Source organism: Microcaecilia unicolor, chromosome 1 (assembly GCF_901765095.1).
Source record: "Microcaecilia unicolor chromosome 1, aMicUni1.1, whole genome shotgun sequence".
Lineage (NCBI taxonomy): Eukaryota > Metazoa > Chordata > Amphibia > Gymnophiona > Siphonopidae > Microcaecilia > Microcaecilia unicolor.
Genome location: NC_044031.1, coordinates 199,249,299 through 199,267,317, shown reverse-complemented (window position 1 = coordinate 199,267,317; position 18,019 = coordinate 199,249,299).

The window sequence follows — 18,019 nt, the reverse complement described above, 5'->3', positions numbered from 1 at the left end:
TATCTTTGAAAGATACCTTATTCCGAACCAAGTGTTTTTGAGCAACTGTCGACCTTCCCCCAGTTTCTAATTTAAAAGCTGCTCTATCTCCTTTTTAAATGCCGGTGCCAGCAGCCTGATCCCACCCTTGTTAAGATGTAACCCATCCTTTCAGAATAGGCTCTCCCTTCCTCAGAATGTTGCCCATTTCCTAACAAATCTAGAGCCCTCCTCCCTGCACCATTGTCTCATCCACGCATTGAGACTCTGGAGCTCTGCCTGTCTCTTGGGCCCTGCGCACAGGGCCGGTTTTAGACATGCTAGAGCCCAGGGCAGAAATTAAGGAGTGAGCCCATAACACCCTTTCCTCCCTGTCCCCTCCCTCGATTTCCCCACCCATCATTACTACCACACATAAAACAACCTTAAATGACTTCTTCACACACAAAACACAGATAGACTTTCACCAAATACAGAGCAAGGGATCACAAATTAGAAATATGAATACCATAACGGAACTAGGAATCTCAAGAAGTTAAACTTGGCAAATACAACAACACTGGAGAAATAAAAAGAGAAATGCATTTCATTTTGTACTGAACACAATCAGTGGCATAACCACAAAGGGGGGGAGGACTTAGATACCCCCCCCCCAAATTAACATCTCCCTTGCTGTGGCTGGTGCGGCTCCCCATGCCTCACCAACTGATGACCACCTCCTTCCCTTCCTCAAATCCAGCGACCAGAACTCTCCAAGTTCTGTAGCTAGCAGCAGTATTTCAGAGCTGCTGCTGCCCCCTCTCCCTCCCATACCTGCTCATCTTTCACAAATTCTTGAAATCTGAACATACATGGTGGTGGTGGTGGTGGTAGGGCAGTGGCAATTTGGAGATACTACCATCAGCTGCAGAGCTTGGAAATTTCTGGCTGCCAGACTGGAGGAGGAGGTCTTGGGGGATCTTCGCCAGCTCAAGTATTTATATTTTGCATTCAGGTGGGGAGAAAATTTGGTGCCCACCCATTCTGGGCTCATGTCCCCTCCCTCTCCCAAATCAGCCATCTGGCTATGCCACAGAATATGATACAAAAACCATCTGTGATTCAAGCTAACATATTCCAGTTAATAAATTCAAAATAAAACACTTTTTTCTACCTTTGTTGTCTGGACATTTAGTTTTTCCATTATCTTGGTCCCAGTGTTCTGATTTCTTGTCTGTCTTCTGCAAATTCTCTTTCCAGTGTCTGCTGTCCATTTTTATTTTCTCATCACTTCTCTCTTGTTCCATTCCCTCATTACACCTGTCTCTAACATTGATTTTTTTTTTCCCTTTCAGCCATTTCTTATCTTTTTTTTTTCTTTTCTGCCTCTGTCCACTCAAATTTCACTCTTTCTCCCTTAAACCCTTCTTTTTAATTTTCAGCTACTTATCAATTTTTCATCTCCTCTCAGTCCCTAGCTCTCCCATTTTCCATCTCATTCTTTTCCCAGCCTTCTATTTCCTTCTATCTAATCCCCATTACCACATTTCTACCATTGTACTCGTTATTCACCTCTCACTCACCTTCTTGCCACCCCCTTTTGAGGTCTCCCACATGGTTCCTCCATTTCCAGAACCTCTCTCCACTCAGTCAGGCAACGAGACTGGGGTTGGCTACATCTCCCTGTCCCTTTCCCTCCACCCCCTTGCATCTTTCTCTTTCATCTGTCTTCCCTCCTATGCCCCCCCCTGAATGGGTCCATCTCTCCTCCTCTCTCTCTCTCCCCACCTCATGGTCCAACATTACTCCCTCTCTTTTCTGTTCTTCTTCCCTCCCCCTTGATGTAGCATCTCTTTCCTCCCTCCATCCCATTGTTTAGCAAGTATCCCTCCCTTCCACCCCCAGACTCAACATTTCTCCCTCTCTCTTCCATCCCTCCTATCCCCAGTTCCAACTTCCTTCTCTTTGTTCCAGAATTCCTTCCCATCCAACATCTCTCCCTCCTTCCCCACTATCTGTGTTTCTCTACCCAACTTCTCTCTCTCCTTCCCCACTACCCCATATCCACCATCTCTCCCTTTCTCTTTACAACTGCCTTCCCCATCTAGTAACTCTCTCTCTCTCCCTCTGCACCACCCCCAGGTCCACCATCTCTTCCTTTCTCTTCCCAACTGCCTTCCCATCCAGCATCTCTGTCCCCCTCCCTCCACACCCCGTGGGGTCCAACTTCTCTCCCTTTCTCTTGCCTGCCTCCATCCTACTGTCCACTATCTCTCTCCCTCTCTTCTGTTTCCAAATCCATTATTTCTTCCCCAGCACCTTCTCCCCACCCTCGTTCCAGCATCTCCCACCTCTCTAGGATGTGTTGATCTCAATTGCAAACCTTTTACACACACAGGGCACCCTCCAGCTGATGAACAGCCTGCCCAGAATCAGCCTGCACCACCAGAGCCTGCCCAAGACCAGCTTGCCCCACCACAGCCTGCCCAGGACCAGCCCGCCCCACCACAGCCTGCCCAGGACCAGCCCACCCCAGAAGAGCCTGCCCAGGATCAGTCTGCCTCCAAGAGAGCATGGGAGGAGGTTGAGATGGACGCTGGGCACTGGGAGGTACCACTCCCCCCACAACCTGTGGAAGCTGAGAAGGAGGACGCCTGGAGACATATGCCCCCACTGGAGGGGGAAGAAGGGGCACAGGATCATCCCCCCACACCTAAACTGGAGGGTAAAGCTGCCAAGGGCTGCCCTGAAATGGCTGCCACACCTGCTCTTGGACCAACCCAACCAGACCCCCAACTCCAGCTCCTGCAGCAAGTCTGAGCCATGCATAGAGACTTGCTGTAGGATCTGGTATCCCAACATGAAATTCTGAGCCAGATTGTGGCAGAGCTCAGGATGCTCCATCAGGAGCGGTGCCAGCCTCAATAAGGGCAATTGGCAATAAGCATCATATATATAGTTTTTTGTGCTTATTTGGTACAAATACAATGTTTACAGTTTTTTTTTTTTGCATAAGAAGGTCTGTGTCTCCACTCTGTAAAAATTGATTTCGTGAAATGCAAGGTGACAGATGGGGAGAGAAGAGTTCAAAGGGCCCTCAGTGTTCAAAGGCCCCCTCAGTGTCCAGAGGGCTGCGCTAATGGAGAGGAATCTAATATGCTCTACAGCAGAAGGCCCCCTCAGGATCCCAGGCCACACCCCAAGCCATCATGCTGTGCCTCTAGGAGGCCAAAATTAGGTGACAGCAAATGTCTTAGGGCCTGCTACAGCCAGCGATAAAGATGGAACTAAGGTTGCTCGCCACAGCACTTGACACAGTTGTAAGGTCTATGCAAGCTGCTACCTAGTTCCCTGAGGGGGGGGGGGGGGGGAACACGCAGGACTGCAGTCTCCTTTTCCACTCCCTTCTTCCAGACCATGGCTGTAGGGCATCTGGGAGTGGGGCCATTCCTCAGCTGACTCATGAGACCAGATATTGCCCTGCCAGGTAGGTCCTGGTGCCAGACCGATCTCTCAGTTGGTGAGGAGCTAGCCAAGACAAATGTCTGAGAGATGTGCAAGGAATGTGGCCGTGCATGCTCGTCTCTCTGACAGATTCCTGGGCCATCTCCTCACCAACTGAGAGGACGGCCTGCCCCCAGGACCTGGTTAGCCAATATCTGGACTCAGCTCAGGAAGGGCCCCACTTCCAGATGCCCTACAACCATGAGCTCAGCCACTATCCCCCCTTAATGTACAAATACATAGCAGGTCACAGAAACAGCATTGTGGGTCAAAGTATGGGCCAGACTGCCCACCTACATCACCATTGCACTCTGTAGCCATCTGTCCTCTGGGGGTACACAATCTGCTTCAAGCCAAAAAATATGGCCCAACAATCTCACCAAAAAGGTGATAGTTACAGAATTTTTTAAATCAAATTTTTAATTATGAAGGAAAAAGACCTCAAAAACCGGAAAGACAGATTTAATGTGTCTTCTGCTCTAACCAACAGTTCCTTGTATTATCATTGGGTCTAAAAAAAAACTTAATTTTTAATGTTAGATCAAATATTCTTTTTTGAAAAAATATAAATCATTTACTTTATTTCTTTACTTCAAATCTCCCAAAATAACTTTCTTTTTAAGAAACAAAAGGGTTGTCAGTGGTGATCTGTATGAGCTCTTGTAGACCTGATGTGCGTTTAATAATTGTTTTGTTCTATCTGTTTTAATGTGCTTACTTTCTTTGCTCTTATTTAACTTTGCTTTTAATATTGGTGTTCCTTACTTCCTTTCTCTGTTTTGTTATATTTTAATTTGATTGTAAACCACTATGTTCCTTTATTGGTAATTGCGGTATATCAAGTACTTTTAATAAACATAACACTTGTCTTGATTATAGTACCTACAGGGCCCATTTCACCTAATATTCAAGCTTCATCAGGGGTTACCATATCAAAGATGAGTATCTTTAATGTGCAGCAAGAACACCAAGCTTTCAGTGCAGCATATTGTTCCTACAAACTGCAGTGCCAGCTTGCATTGAGTCATGCCAACTTATCAAGACCTGGGACAACAAATATAAGAACATGTTCTTCATCTATGTAAGCCTCATTGAACCTGTTTTGAGTGGGAAAGCGCGGGATACAAATGTAATAATAAAATAAAATAAAAATAAATCTTAATCTGAGAATCATTATACACGTGTACTCACTTATTGTAGAATCACTTGTTTTAGAATGGAACCGCAATACACAGCAGGCGCGTCAATGACCAAGATGGCGCCAGTGCTTAAATAGACACCAGCACATGCATTCAGATGTATAATGACATTTTACGAATTTCTACTACCATCTAGTGGTAAGATTCTGTATTACAATTATATTTGAATTGAATTCAGAATTTTACCACCAGATGGTAGTAGAAATTCATAAAATGTCATACATCTGAACATATGCGCTGGCATCTATTTCAGCACTGGCGCTATCATGGCCATTTTTGATCATCTAAAATGGTTAGTAATTAATGTAGTTTCAGTTAATATAAGGGGTGATGACTGACAAAACTGTTTACAGCAGAGAGGTGTTTTAGATTCATAAACTAAATTCTTTGGAACCTTAAGGTTTGAATAGTTTGAGGCTGGAGAGAAGCCACCAGGTGTGGACCTTGTGAACCTCAGGCCTGTGGAGAACATGGTGCACCCATTCCCAGGGCATCCTCCCCCCCCCCCCCCCCCCCTCTATTTAGGCAGGCAGCCACAAATGGGTGTCTCCACAACATTCACAGCTGCACATATCCCCATAGTCCCATTACATCATTTTTTCAACAATAAGTAAATAGCATTAAAGCAGTGTGTAGCACAGTTCACTGCTGTCCCTTGTGTTCCTGCTGACCAGTGCCTGTGCTGTATCTTGTCCAGCAGTCAAGTCCTGCAAAAGCAAGGAGTCCTTTGTTAGCAGAGACATTAGGCAGACCATCTCTCTAAAAGAAGGGAAAGGTTAGGATCAGAGGTCTCTGCTTACCTGGAGACAGTGGCAAAAGAGAACTCCAGATTAGAGAATGACATGGGGACGGGGACCTGTGGTAATCCAAAGTAAAATTTTTGGTTTATCAAGGTTTACTGTGAATGCAGGAGCCAGTGGCATTCCTAGGGGGGCTGACACCCGGGGCAGATCGCTGATGTGCCCCGCCCCCCGGGTGCAGCACCCCCCCCTGGCAAAAGGACACCCCCCCATGCCGACTAAAGACCCCCCCCCCCCGGGTGCACGCCGCTGGGGGGGGGGGTGCCGCGCGCCAGTCAGCTTCGTTCGTTTCCATGCTCCCTCTGCCCCGGAGCAGGTTCCTGTTCCGGGGCAGAGGGATCATGGAAATGAACGAAGCTGACCGGCACGCGGCACCCCTCCAGCGGCGTGCACCCGGGGCGGACCGCCCCCACCGCCCCTCCCCGCTTGGTACGCCACTGGCAGGAGCAAATCTTTTTACCTCCCCACAGAAGAGTGTATATTATGGGTACTACTATGAAATATGAACCATGGTTAAGACCTGTAAAAGCAGGCCTTGAGTGTCTGTCTCTTTTAGTTGACGTCTTTCAGAGCTCATGGTCTGCTAGCACCTAAGCAAACACTATAAACTTAGTTGTCCACTCTAGAGTGGAGTCAAAAGGGCCAAAGGCCATAAATCGTGAGGCCCAGGGACTTATGATCTGATAAGACATTCCTATGTGCAAACAGGCCTGGGAAAGGTGCAATTATGGATGAACAGAAGAATGTGAGATTTAGTGACGTGGGATAGATGGTGTGAATAGAAGACAGAATGATTTCTCAGGAAGATAAGTGTTAAAGCCTTGCTTAACACAAAAGGTATATAAACAACTGTATCAGAGCATTACATTGGGGGAGAAGCAGAGGTAGACTACATGTTTGGGTCCCCTGCGCCCCCCCCCCCCCACCCCCCATGAGAAACTAGCATTTGTAATTGTAAATTACTCTTGGTAAATAATAAAAAAGAATTGCCTTTCTCATTATCTTGTAGTTTTGGTTTCTTTTACTCCTTCAAGTAGAGAATGGCTGGTTTATGCTAATTTGGGAGGAGATACAAGCAGCCTAAAAAGAAGAGCTTCCTCCCTTACCTCCTTCCTCCCTGTCGCAATGCAATGAGATTTCCCATAGGCCAGCTCCGGGGCCTTCCATCCTCTGCTGACTCCTACCTTCTGATGCAACTTCCTGTTTCACGAAACAGAAAGTTATAGCAGAAGGCAGGAACCGAAGGAGGGAAAGCCCCGGAGCAGGTCTAAGTGGTGTAGCTACAGGGGGCCTCCAGGGCCCAGCCCCCCCATCCTTTTATTAGGCCCCCCCCCCCTATGTTGGTGACCAAAGATGTGCCTACTTTGTAGACACAGCTTACTTGACATTGTGCCTGTCCTGGAAGTCCTATTAAAGGATGACAGTGCCAGACATCTGATGTGCCGCTGACACTCTCAATGACACTGGTGTCTGCCCCTGCGGCCCAGACATGCTGGCTCCTGCCTACTACCTCATTGAGTCACTGAATCACGTGGTGCAAGTAGGCAAGAGCAAGCATGTCCGGGCTGCAGGGGCAGACGCCAGCACCGTTGGGAACGTCAGAGAGCCCGCACAAACTTCACCGAGGAGAAAGAAACAGCACAAATTTTGCTGCAGAGAAAGGATCCTGATTCCCAGCATCCTCTGAACTTCAGTCTGATGAGCCTGAGAGAGTTGAATTTAAATACAGAGAACTGACAGATACACCTTCACTACAGGTAACACCATTTATTCCTGCCTAGCGAATTTAACCAGCCTTGCTCCTGCCATAAATAAAATATTAATGACCTTCATGCAGATCCATAGAGATTTCCCCTTCATAGGACCTAGTTAATAATTCCATGGTGCTTCAATTTCATCATACATGTAAGAAAAAATATGTTGACTACCCTGGTTCTCATAAAGTGAAGCCTGACTTCTCAATCTTTAGTTCACAATAGCAAGGGAGGGCAGAGTTTGGACTTGTTAATATTTAGGAAATTTTAGAGCTCTGTATCACACTAGGTATAAACGGGGGCGTAGCCAGACCTCACGGTGGGAGGGGCCAGAGCCCGAGGTTGGGGGCACATTTTGAGTGCCGCCCTGCGCCCCCCCCCCCCACTGCCATGCCTCGCTTCCTCGCCCCTCCCCCACCGCCTCGCCTCGCCCCCTCACATACAAATACCTTTGCTGGCGGGGGTCCCCAACCTCCACCAGCCGAAGCCTTCTTCAGCGCGGTCTCCGGCACAGCTGCGTTGGCTGCCTGCCCCTGCTCTTTTCTTCTTGCTCCTCCGCACAAGGAGCAGGAAGAAAGAAGAGCAAGGGGCAGGCAGCAAACGCAGCTGCACCGGAGACCACGCTGAAGAAGGCTTCGGCTGCGGGGGTTGGGGACCCCCACCAGCCAAATCAGGGGCCTGGACAAAATGGCCCCCTAGCTATGCCCCTCGGTATAAATGATCTGCCTCTTGAATTCTAACAGGTTTTTCTAATTCATGGGACATAATCTAACAATTGCCTCCACATTGCTTCTTAAAGCATAAAGGCATCTGTCTATGTCAGTGGGATGTGGAAAGAGATCTGTTTTCACTTAAACAACTTGCTTAGGACACTTTTTAAAGAAGTTGATGAAATCTGAAACTATTTAAAATATATATTACAAAGAAATTAACACAATAACCACAAGACTGACCCTTCGGGACTCATTTTCAAAGCATTTAGACACACAAAGCATCAGCCCCTCACTCTTCCACCACCAGCAAACAGTCATCACACACACAGAAACAGCATAAAGCACATTGACAAACTAGGACTGTACAATCAGAGGAACAATGAGAGAGAGGAGAGAAGCAGGTAGTGATGTAGAATGGGAAGTGTGGGGGTTTGGGGACAGTGAGGGTTTGGTAGGAGAAGGGGGCAAGATATAGAGGAAGGGATGGGTGTGGCTAGGGGGCTAGCAGGTGTGGGAAAGGACCTGAGGAGGTGAGACATAGAGGAGGCAAGTCAGGAAATGTAAGGATCAAAAGGTTCAGACTGGGACAAACACACAAAGGTAATAAAGCATTCAGTAACTCTTCACTCTTTCTCACAAATGACCACCTCCACCTCTTCACTCTCAACTCAACAAAATCATAAATTTGTCTAAAGACAGGTTTGGCCTTATCCTAGATGATTTTAAAGCAGGAGTAATTCCAGATGTTTTTCTTTCCACCTCCAGGAAATCATTTTGCTGTTCGTTATGGGCAGAAAATGTTCATCACGAAACACTACCCACGAAATGCCTATGAAATGCCCCTTCTGGGAATGTCTTCTTTTAGACAACTAGCAGACTTGAATGATTTATATATATATATATATATATATATATATATATATATATATATATATATATATATATACACTTTGGACGTTTTTCTGCAAGAAAAATGTATATCTGCCTGTTATGCCATTTTTTGGATGTTTTTCTGTTTGGAAAATGAGCCCCATTATTTCATTCCCTTTGAAACATGCCATGTCTATATCAGAAGCACTTATGTATTAGCAAATAAAAAGGAAAAAAAAATAAAGGGAAAAAAATAAAGCAATCACCCACACAAGACTTGCAAAATTTACGACTCCTGCACTTGCATAACTCACTGTGAAGTCATAAAATAGTTCTGTAGAATTGATTAAATTTACCATAAATTACATCTCAAGAGTTAATTCCTCCCCTTAGCTCTGGCCATAGTAGTAGGGATTGCCATTAATATCACTAGGAACAGAGGAGAAATATTGATCGAGAAGAAAGTACTACAAGCTCCCTTGTTGTTATTCTCAGTAAAGGTCTGCTCTAACAAGCTGATAGATTTTATGTAAGATTTTTGTCAGGCAGGTGAAGACAGGAACTAGTGAAGATTAGTAATGGAGAAGGAAAGGAAATGATTATTTTTATTACTGTCCTGTTGAGATGGTTTAGTTTTTCAAATCTGAATATGTTTAATACTCCTGCATAAGCTACTTAGTATTGGTAAAGATCCTCCTTTGTCTTGAAAAGTGGACATAGTTTCATCAACCTGAGAGCACATACAAGAAATTGGATTAAACCAAAAAAGAAGAGGCAAAAAACATTAAGCAGCACATATTTCCTCATTAATTCTTAGAAAGAGTTTCCACATAGCTAATTCCAAAGAGAGGATGCCCTTTCGCACAAAGCTAAAGGGATAAAGAAGGAAAGACTTGAACACTGAAACATCACCGAGAATATACACACAGATTCGCTTTTAAATAAGGAAGAAGCTGAATCACATTTAGCAAGCAAAATGCTTCTCGGGTGACTTTAGAAGGGCTAAGGAGTTCTTTTAACGAAATGCTCTCACTGAACGATTAGCTGCAGAAACATGATTTTTATTGTTTACTACAGCCATGTTCTTGAAGTGCTCTAGGTTAAATGCATTACAACTTTTCAGATTTGCACTAGTGTTGTCATATATGAAGCTTTCATGTTTATTGTGTTCCAAGCTCCTGAGACAAGTCGATTTGGTAGTTGAAATATGTTTTGTTGTCTACATTGTGATTTTGAGATTCACAATCCACCTAAAAACCCACCTTTGGAGATTGCTTTTAAATATTTGCTGTGTGCAATATATAATATATAAAGGGGGGCTACTTTAGGCTGTGTTAGTTGTTAATGTGGCAACTAACACACAGTAACAGGTAACGCAGGGATCATTTTACAAAGGTACACTAGTGTTTTTAGCACAAGCTAAAAATATGCACAGCTAAACGCAAGAGGCGCCCATATATTCCTATGGGCATCTCTAGAATGCACTAATTAGCACACGCTAAAAACATTACCGTGCTTTGTAAAAGACCCCCTCAGTGCCTTAACAGTTAAAGTACATTATCTGCTACATTAGAATGAACAAGGAACATGGGAAGGTATTGGCAGGAAATGTACATAGTTAATTAATGCATGTTAACTGTTAACCCCATAGATAATGCAGCATCTCTCCTTACTTCTATCCCTCCTTACCCCTTTTCTGCCAAATCATACTATCCTATCTTGTCTAACCTCTCTTTTCCTAGTCATATATTATCAAGCTCAACTTATCATACACTACCAAGCCCAACTTTACATTGTTTCACTACTGTTTTTGAAATTTCTATTCTATAACTTTGTATTGCAAATTACTATGTAAGCAGCATTGAGCCTGCATTGTGTGGGAAAGTGTGGGGTACAAATGTAATAATAATAGATGCCACAGGTACAATAATTGCATTTTCGGTAATGCAGCTGACACACTTTTTTTTTTTTTAAACCTTTTTCTTCATTAACTGAATGGAAAACTGCAGGGAATACCACCAACAGTCAGCACAGGGATTTTACAGTAACTATGAATTAATTTTGGCAATAAACAGGTGGTAACTGCAAAATCTTACCACACTTTATTTAATAGAGCCATAGTTATGAGATGTTAAGGTTGTTCTTTGTTGATATTAAATACTTGGGAAGATTTATAGCACACTGTAATTCATGATTATAAAAGATCACAGACTTCCTGTACATTTGGCATTGTTCATGTTGATGATAATTTGGAAAAGATGTATTACAATGTGATATATTGTACAATAACTACCTTACACCATATGTAAAGCATCTACTGTGTATATTAAGATGCGATAAATGGCATTGTCAAGATGAGTGCAATGCGCTCACACTCCTTCAATTCTGCAATCACAGGAGAAACTACAGATTTATCATTCTGCTATAAAATGAATAAGTTGTAACACAATAAAAACACCTGAGTCTCCCCGTCATGGAATTCAGCTAGCTGATTGGATGTTTCTTCATACCTGCAACGGAGTCAATGGCCAGCATCTCTCTCTTGCTCATGTAATAAGGTACACTTTGCTTAGCACACATTTTTACTCACATTTTAGTGTATAACACATATTTATTTATTTGTTACATTTGTATCCCACATTTTCCCACCTATTTGAAGGCTCAATGTAGCTTACATACAGTGCCGGAGAGGCGTTTGCAGACTCTGGTGTAAGCAAATACAAAGTGATGTTGTGGTAAGATAAAGTTCCAACAACTACAGAGTGTTGTTGTGGCAAGATATGTATGATCTATTAATGTTTCTAGTACTCAAAACAATGTGTATCAAAACATGAGTAGGAATGTGCACTAAAATTAGACCAGCCAATATTCAGCCTAAGTCCAGCCTAAGTGGTGATACTCAAGGGCACTTCACCGGAGAGCGCCACTGAATATCACCACAGACCAGCAGTGTACCAAGGGCGGGGCAGTGGGGGCAGTCCGCCCCGGGTGCACGCCGCTGGACGGGTGCAGAGAACAGCCGCGCGCCTGTCGGCTCCGCTTGTTTTCTGCTCCTTCTGCCCCGGAACAGGTTACTTCCTGTTCCAGGGCAGAGGGAGCAGGAAGCCAGCGGAGCTGAGAGCCACGCGACTGCTCCCAGCAGCCAAGAATGCACCCGGGGGGGTATCATTGCACCAGGAGGGGTGGTGTCGTGCTGCATCGGCGATCCGCCCTGGGTAGCAGCTGACCTAGGATTGTCACTGCCACAGACCACCCACTGAGGGTTGCATTAGGGAGGAGCCGGGGGTTATGAGGGTACAGGCAATATTAGTGCCAGGACCCGCATAGCTAAGTGGGTGAATTTAGGACAGAAGCTGTCTTAAATTAATTCACTTAGCTATGCGGGCCCCGGCATTGAATAATTGGCTGGGACCACATAACTATCTTTTAACTTTAAAGCTCCCCCAACCCCCGATCCCCTTTCCAGCCTCCAAAATAGCCCCTCCCTCCTATCCACAGGAATCAAAGCTCCTCCCTTTGAACTAGTCCCCCAGACCCCAACCCCCCCCCCCCCCCCCAAAGCACTAGGTAGACCTGCCCTGGGCCATGGGGGTTGCTGGGGGCAGGAGTGAAGGACACTCACACCTTCCACTTGCTGCTTCCCTTAGAATATGGCTGCCACAACCTCTTTCAGCAGCTCGCGGTACTACACAAAGTATCACGAGCTGCCACGAGAAGTTGCAGAAGTCTTTTGCAAAGGCCAGCTGCAAGGGGCAAGAGCGAGTAGCCTTTGCTCCTGCTACCAATGACCCTTTTGGAGCACCAGGGACATTAGTGTAGGCCTGGGGGGCCTACCTAGAGTTTGGGAGCTTGGGATGGGTGAAGGGAGGGGAGGGACTTTGAGTCTAGCAGGCTAGGGGCCAGGAAAGGGACTGGGGGCACTTTCTAATCAAAATATAGTCATGCGCGTCCCAGCCAATATTCCTCATCACATTTAGCCTCCAATTTTCAATGTTGATGCTAAATAAACTTTAGCCCCAGAAATGTGTATTTACTTTAGGAGTTATCATTTCATGCCTAAAAAATCTGGACTAAGCAAGAGTACCAGAGGGCAGGACCTCTGAGCCAGAGGCCTTCTGCCCCGAGACTATTGAGACAGATACTAGAGTATCACAACCCCCCACTCTAGCCTCCTCATCCACTAAGACTGCCCCTCCTTAATTTACCCCACCCAGCCTAGCTACCCACCTAGCCTAGGCCCAAATGTGCCCCCACAATCAGCCCACTTACTCGCTGAGACCCCAAACCTACTGCTCTACCAATTAATTTGGGGGGATCAATGAAGTGCACTGATGGGGTAGGGATTCAATTAAGTTATGTTAGAAGAATACTGGGGTGTGGTAGTGGTTTGGAGGGCAGGTGAGTACTTAGTGCCTTCAGAGGTTCAGTAAGATGAGGTAGTAGATTTGGGGGACTCAATGAATAATACACCGCACTGAGACAATCAATACATGGATATATCCTACTGACCCCCAAAATCAACTAATGTGCCTCAATAACTCCTAAATCCAATAACATATGCCATTGATCCCTAAAGCTAGTAACCTGTCCCACTGACCCCAAAGTTTATAACAGGTCCCATCGAACCCTTAGACCTTATTATATGCATAATGTACTCCACTGATCTGCTAAACCAAGTAACATACTGCATTGACTTCCAAACCCACTAATGTGCCTCAATAACCTCCCAAATCTTCTAACACACTGACTCCCAACTAGTAATATATCCCATTGAACCTCTAAACCTTGTTTGACTTGATTTATTGGTTTTAAACAGTATCAAGGTGGATTATATATACAATCAAAATACTGTATAAAATATGCTTGAAATAATGTCACTGACCAGGTCAGAGTGGTGAGAGCAGACCTCCTAACTGAAGATCAGAAATACAGTATTTATTTTCTCCCGAATAAGTTGAAACCCCAGAGAGGTGGTCATTTTGAAAAATTGCTCATGGAGAAGGTAGCTGTGGGAGTTGAGCAGTAATGTGACACATCATCCACATGCAACAAGTTAGTCCATCTGAACAAGTTTTTGTTCAGGCATGAAAGAGTGAAGGCAAGAACAATCCCAAAAATGGTAGTGAGCCATGCTGCAGGTCAAACCAAGGGGAAGGACTCTAGGCCAAGTGAGGAGCCAAGCAGCACTGGAGCAAGACAGCTACTAACAGCAGAAGAACTTTAGTCATGGTTTAAGGAGCTCAAAGCTGAACTCATTGAAGTAAAAGGAGACTTGTTGGATGCAATAACGGAAATTCAGACATATATTGCAGATTTGTGTCAGCATGCAAAGGAAGCTGAAGAGAAAATTGAGGAAGAGGCAGGGGGCAGAGAACATTGCAGGCATGAGAAAGAGGCTCACAGAGCTAGGAGAGTCAATGTCCAAATGCTGGATAAATTGGAGGACATGGAAAAAACCTCATGAGAAAGAATCATCTGTGTATCAGAGGAGTGCCAGAACCCCTGAGTATGAAGATTTCAAGGCAGAGACCATTAAAGTTTGCCAGGTAGTGCAATACTTGGTACAGGATGTGGAGGTCAAGCTGGACAGAGCATACAAGGCACTGGGCAACCCAGCAGCCAAGCACCAAGAGACATTGCGGTTTGTGTTTATGATTACTCCACCAATGGAGCTGATAGCCAGCAGGTTGAGATCCTTGAAAGTTGATTGATAGGGTTACAAGGTGCCAGTCTATGCTGATTTGACCTTGATAACAATGCAGAAGGGGTGAGACTTTAAGGAGATTGCACAAAGCCTATACAAACAAAATATCCACTACTGCTGGTTCTTCCTGTTTGGGCTAACATTTACAGTGAATGGAATCACTTGAAGAGACAAAATGATTCTAGAAGTAATGCAGGAAGCAGGGCTGGCAGGCCGGAAAGGTCAACTAGTGGAGAGGGGTCCAAAGCGGAATGGTGATCAGAAGGCAGGACAATGGCAAGAAGTGACCAAACCATTGTGACCAAGAACCAGGAGGTAATCCAGTGACAGTGAAGGGTTGGACAGCACCAAAATGAGATGATGGAAGCTGCAGAGGTGTGGTGGGTGGACGTGGACATGTTACACATAGAGAGTGTATAAAGTGTGGTTGGAGGGAGTTGTATGGTGGTATACAAAAAAGGGATGCAAGTAAGTATGTATGGAAATAGGAAGTGAACAATGATGAGCGATCTTTGGGTTATACCGAGAGATGGGAGGTGGGGGTGGGACTTTGTAAGTTGAGGGAAAGAAAGTGTGACCTGAAGGAGGTTGCTATATTTCTCTGGAGGAGGTCCAGGATGGGCATAAGAAGAAATTCTGGGGGGAGGCAGGGGATAGGAAGGGGAAGGAAATAGGAGTACTCATTGATAATAGTACAATATAGCATAAGCTTGTGGGAGAAGGGAGCAGGGGACAAAGGGGGTGGGAGAAGAAGATATGGAGAAATCACTGGAAATAATGATCTTTAATGTGAAGGGGCTGAACTTAAGGGAAAAGAGAGACAACACAGTTTTTGGGAAGCAAAAAGGGGAGGCTATAATGTGTTTTATGTTCAAAAAATTCATTTAAACCACAGTGATGAACACCAATGCATAATAAATAGTACCTACATAGATTTATGGCTTCAGATCGGACACAGTATTGAAAGAGAGGAGGAATACTCATATCAGAGGGCTCTAAATTGGAGGTGAGTAACACAGAGAAGGATATCATGGGAAGGCTTTTTCTTAATGTAATATTAAATGAAATTAGATTAACTTTGAATAATGTATATGCACTAAATATTCGACAAGGTTCTTTCTATGAGAAACTGGGTAATAGATAAACACTGATAGGGGAGGAATCAGTATTATCTGTAGAGATTTTAATCTGACACTTAACCCACAGCAGAATATTTCTGAACGGGGTGGGGGAATGGGGTCTTATGGACACAGGAAGAAATTAAGAGAGATGATGAGGGCTTTCAAATTAGTAGATGCTTGGAGATATAAAAATGAGGGAAATGAGACATTAGGGCTCATTATCAAAAGAAAAAAACATGCAAAAAATGGCATAAGGGGCAGATGCGTGTTTCTCACATGAAAACATTTAAGCCATATAATCCCCCCCCCCCCCCCCAAAATTTAAGCCCGATATTCACCGAAAGAAAAATGTTCTGAGAGTGGGCGTTTTGGGGGCATATCATGAGCATGAGATCGGCGATGTTACGTTATGTACGGGGTTTTTTTGCCATTACATAGCAAAATGGTTTCCTTGTGCCAGAAACAAAAATATCATGATTTAGACCTGCTTTAAAAGTGACTAGCTCAAGAGCAAACTTGTCTTTGGACCTATTTGTGATTTTGCTGAGTTGGAGACTGGAAAGGTGGAATTGTTGGTTTGTGAAAAAGAATGAAGAGTTCTTGCGTGGTTTGTCACCTTTGTTTGTTTGGTCCAGTCTGAACCTTTTGACCCTCATATTCCTGCCTTGCCTCCTCTGTGTCTCACCTCCTCAAGTCCTTGCCCACACCTACTAGTCCCCCCGCTACACCCATCTCTTACTCTGTATCTTGCCCCCTTCCCCCACCAAACCCTCACTGTCCCCAAACCCCCCACTCAAAACCCCTACCTATGGGCGGCCTGACCATTAGGCCACCTGAGGCGAGGGCCTCAATCGGCACTCTTCAGGGAGCAGCATCTCCCCAATCTTCAGGGAGCGGCACTTTCCCCTTCCTTCCTCCACTCCATTCGCTGCGTTTGCCAGAACAGGGCGGAGGAAGGAAGGGGGCAGAATATTGGCCCAAGGGGGGGGGGGCGGCATCTTAGCTCCGCCTCAGGCGGCATCTTGCCTTAAGCCACCCCTGCTCCTACCTACCTGTCTTCTATCTCTCATTGTACTTGTGACCTAGCTTGGCCACTGTTTGGAAAATAGGATACTGGGCTAGATGGACCATTGGTCTGACCCAGTATGGCTACTCTTATGTTCTTATGTTCCTCTGTCCACTCCCAGTTTGTCACTGTGCCTTGTGTTGCTGTTCTTTGAGTGAGGACTTTGTGCTGGTGCTGGGAGAGACTGTGCTTTGTGTTGCTGTTGTTTGTGTGAGAACTGTTTGCTGAGTGCTGGATGCTGGTGTGGGTCTCACTGGGTGCAGTAGGTGGAGGAGCGCATAGTGGTGTTACTGGGCTTAGTGGGTTGCACCTGTGTTGGAGGGACACCTGCATGTCAATCATGGATACGTTGAATGCTATTGTGGCTGAAGCTTTTCTGGATGTGGATGAGAATTTGGAGGGGAGGCCCAGGAGGAGATACCCCTATACCAGAGTATTTAGGCCCAGTACCTGCTTCCTGGACCTCATTGACCAGCAATGCCTTACTAGCTATCGCTTTCATAGGGCTGCCATACAGCACCTCTGTCAGCAGCTACAACCCCTCCTCCAGACCACAACATGCAGGAATAATCAAGTGCGAGTCCACCTTAAGGTCACTGCCTCCATCACCTTTCTGGCCATTGGCACTTATCAGGTAGCGCTAGCAGTCAATGCAAGCCTCAACCAGCCTGCCATCTCCAACTGTCTTGCCCAGTTGCCTTCCTCACCCACATCTCATGCTATATTACTTTTCCCACTACTGCCCAGGCCCTCCAGAACAACATGGCTCAGTTCCAGCAATAGACTGTTTCCCCTCAGTAATTGGCATCATTGACTACACACATGTCACACTCAGACTTCCCAGGGCACATGAGGAGACCTATAGGAATAGAAAATCATATCACTCCATCATCCCCCTCCCCATCCCTTCTGGGGGGCTACCTCTCCCACTCCTTCCTGTAGCTGCTGGGGATGGTCCAGGCCTTGCAGGAGCAAACAGATTGGCATGGTGTGTCACTATCTCCTTCACTAGAACTTGATCTAAGCATTGCTGAAGTTGAGCTTCCTGCTAGAAGCCTACTTTTTAGAATCCATTGCAAGTGGAGACTGTGGATGTATGAAAATCCCAAGATGTACATTTTTATAGGGCATTTTAGACGTTTCAGATGCGGGCACTTACACATTTAGTACATAACTATTGCCACACTGGGACAGACCAAAGGTCCATCAAGCCCAGCATCCTGTTTCCAACAGTGGCCAATCCAGGTCACAAATACCTGGCAAGATCCCGAAAAAGTTCAATACATTTTATGCTGCTTATCCCAGAAATAAGCAGTGGATTTTCCCCAAG